Below are 3,808 nucleotides of genomic sequence, written 5' to 3'. Positions count from 1 at the left end.
GGGTATGCAGTAATCCCCCCAGGCTGCTGGCCTGGCCACTGCAGGCAGACTTTGTGCCCTTCCCCCTCCCCCGCCCCCATTAAAAGAGTGAACTGGGGTTTTGTTCGCTCCCAGACCAACCAGGTCCACTTAGAGAAACCTGCATAAGTTAGTTCAAATCCACCTCAGGCTTTTGAATGTCTGTACATAGTCTTGGTGAGACAGCTAAAGACATCTCAACAGATGTTGAATTGAGATTGCCAACCTAATTTTGTTTTTGATGTAAACTCAGCTTTGAGTTTTTCATAAATGTTAAACCACATTCGTTGATCATATTCCTTCTACCTTGTACTAAGCAGAATACTTGTAACATTGCATAGTCCCTATAAATACTGTTAGCTATGACTTTGAATAGACAGGTGTTAAAATAATTTGGGATGTTGTCCATAAAAATAATGTACTTCAAAATGAGGTAGAGTATTTGAATATCCAAATATGTTGATTGCCCATAAAAAATGTTTTAAAAAACTCTAAATATTCAAAACAAAAATTCTGAGTTGTTTTTTTAATGGAATAATGGTCAAGGACTAAACAGTATAAAGAAAAATCCCCAAACTGTCAGCTGATAATTAAGACAATAAGATTGCCTCTTAAATCAGTTGGCAGAAAATTAGTGCTATTGAGGTTTGAATGTTGCAAAAATGAACAAGCTTGGCAGGTACCCTAGTCAAGTGATGAGAACAGCTTTATACATAAGGTATAGCCAAGGGCAACCAGAATGATGCAAGGACTGGAAAATAGATGTTCAAGTAGACCAAATGTATCCACCTTGTTTTCCTGGAAAATAATAGGTCGTAATAACTGAATATTATTCAACCAGATGCTATTGTAAAAAGGTTTGTGGTGATTTTATGGGTAAGTTGAATTGATTAGATCATTTCTGAAGGGGAGAAAGCCATATTAAAGTCTTGAAGCAGCTTATGAGTTGAAACATAGAGCAACCGATTTATTAAATGCTGCAAATTACCCCCAAATACTAGGACCTGGTACACCAGTCTTGATGATTCTGTTGTTATTTTTGTCTACCATGGTGAAATGCAGCACATTTTTGGTTTGGCAATTCTTTTCCCATACCCACTGTCCTTAGTGGCATTTACACAAAGGGTATGGTCATGGAGAATGGAAAGAAAGAGGAAACGGATATACCACACTAAGTGTGAAGTAATTCTACTTTTGGCTACAAAGAAGTTCTATAACAAGTGGACAGCTTGGTTTGGTTTTCCTTTTACCCTACAACACACACATGGATAAGCCTCTACAATAAGTAAGAGAAGTAGCAATGCTTTTAGGCATGAAATGAAAAAGAAGTAGCAATGCGTTTAGGCATAAAATAAAAAATAAGCTAATGGAAAAATATATGCCTGCCATACTTTTTAAATTACTTCAAAATTTGACTCTTTGATATTAGGTCAGCAGTGCAGGGGAAGTGGGGAGGAAGATCACCTTCTCTGTACTTTGAAGATTATTCTCTGGAGGAATCTAAAGAATAGTCAACTGGAGGTTGATTAAAAGAAGTAATCTTTTACATTTTTCCCCTCTTTCAGGTTTTATTACCATCCAGCTTAACCTACCAGAGCGGTAAGAAGTTAACAACAGAAAAATGAAGTAGCCATGTCAGATGTCAATTTAACTGTGGAACTGTAAAAGAAAGAAGAGTTATCCAGTGCATCATAGGTCCCTGAAAACAATGTTTTCACAGAAGCCATCCTGTGCCCTTTTTCCATTTCAAAGTTTTGGACTGAACTACATGTTTTATATCAAAGAGGTGCTTTCAGCCTTCAGCTGTTCCTTTTGCTCAGGTAGGAAATTGCCTCTTTCCTTTAAGAGCAGGTTTTCTGGACTGAATTTCCCTTGCAGTTCAGGACAGTTAACCACAGGAGGCTTGACCACAGGTTAAAAATAGATGTTGCTGAATGAAACAAATCAGATGAGTGATCGCACATTTGATCTGCTTCACTGGGTGAAACACGTTGTCTGTTGCCTCACCCTTGTGAGCACCCTGCTTTCCCCGTGGGTGTCACTGAGCAGGTGAGAGGGGGTTTTGCAGATCTGGTTGAGCAGGGGAAAGTGCCATAGAGGTAATAGAAGTCCACCACAATAAAGTGGCAGCCTATAACCACCTTTTGTTGCACCACTGATTTTCCTTTCATGTGGTGCAACAAAGGGTATAAACATCTATCCCTCAGCATTAGGGACAGGCACAAATTTTTATAGCAGCACAAATGAGATGTCAGGTGAGGTCTGTTTCAATCTTAGTTTTCCTCATTGACAATGACAAGGTAGATCAGTAACCAGGTCATTCACCAAGCAGAGAACCACTTATTTTAAGTCAAAAGCATTATGGAGATAACATCATAAAACAATAAACTGACTTTACACATGCTGGCTTACAAAGTATTGCCATCAACTTCATGGGGTCATGGTAGGTTTACACAGCAGGCCAATGGCAGATCCAGGAGAGCGAAGCACTGCAATTTCACACCCTTTAGCTGTGAGGTGTATATGTAGTGAGCTCTGAGCTCACTGTCTCATCAACACAGGCTTATGCTGGAGCTGTGCATGCACATTGAGCTCTGAGTTCACCAACTGATTGGAGCTAGCCATGGCCAGAGCTACCACTTTCACATGACTCCAAGGCTTATGGGTGGGCACCAATGGTGTTCAGCCTCCCTCCTCCACTGAATTTAGTGATACAGGAACAGAGGGGATGAGTGGTGGCAGTACTTGCCCCTTAGGCTCTGGAGCTGCAAAAAAGTGATGACTCCCACCAGAACCTGTGCCAATCTGCTGGTAAGGCGCACTGACCAAGCAGTGAGCTCAGAGCTCACATGTGCAGTCCAGCCACATGTGGTCTCAACCCAGTCCTGGATCTGTTGTTGCACAAGGCTATTTTCCTTTGTTCCAGTTGTCTCTGTGCCTGTCCTTGATGTTTAGGGACCTACCAAATTCATGATATCACCATTTTTGCAGAAACTCATAATTTGGTATGCCCCCATGAAAAATCAAGCAAGAAAACAGTAGCGAACCAGTGAGGGGTGGAGATGGGAAAGGAAGCTTCTGTGCCTGCAAACACAGTGGTGGGGAACCTTGGTGTCCTGGAACATGAGGGGGAGGGCCATAGTTACCAAGGGGTCCCCGAAGTCCCACCTCTCCCCAGAGATTGACAGGTAACCACCTGTTAATCTCTGGGGATGGGGCAGGACCTTTGGGGCCCCTCAGTCAGAGGCATGGGGGGCCTGAACCACTGAAATGGTGCCCAATGGTGCCAGGGCTATGAAACCTGGAAGTCGCTTCTGTGAATTAGGTAGGCCCCATTGATGTTAGTTAGTATCTTTCTCTTTCAACCTTTTACCCACCTCTGTTTCATCCCTTGAACCAGAACAACTACATGCAATTTCCTCCTGGGAAATAGACTTGTTTATCTGTCTTAGGAATCCACCATGAACAGCCAGATACCAGCTAAAGCATTGATAAGGTTGGGGTTTTTAAATATTTTTAATATCTAATTTGTCCAGAGCATCTATTACACCTGATCATATTTGAATTTAATAGAATTTTAAGTTTCCTTTCTTCCAAGGTCTCATGTCCATCAATCCATTTTCCTGTTATATGTTTCATAGAATCATAGAAGTAGGGTCGGAAGGGACCTTGTAGATCTTCAAGTCTGACCCCCTACCTGGGCAGGAGGAAAACTGGGCTCAATTGACCCCAGTCAGGTAGGCATCAAGCCGCTTCTTAAAGACCCCCAGGATAGGAGCCAGCACCACTT

This window comes from Alligator sinensis, unplaced genomic scaffold, assembly GCF_000455745.1.
Source record: "Alligator sinensis unplaced genomic scaffold, ASM45574v1 scaffold82_1, whole genome shotgun sequence".
NCBI classification, from domain to species: Eukaryota; Metazoa; Chordata; order Crocodylia; family Alligatoridae; genus Alligator; species Alligator sinensis.
This window is presented reverse-complemented; position numbering follows the sequence as displayed.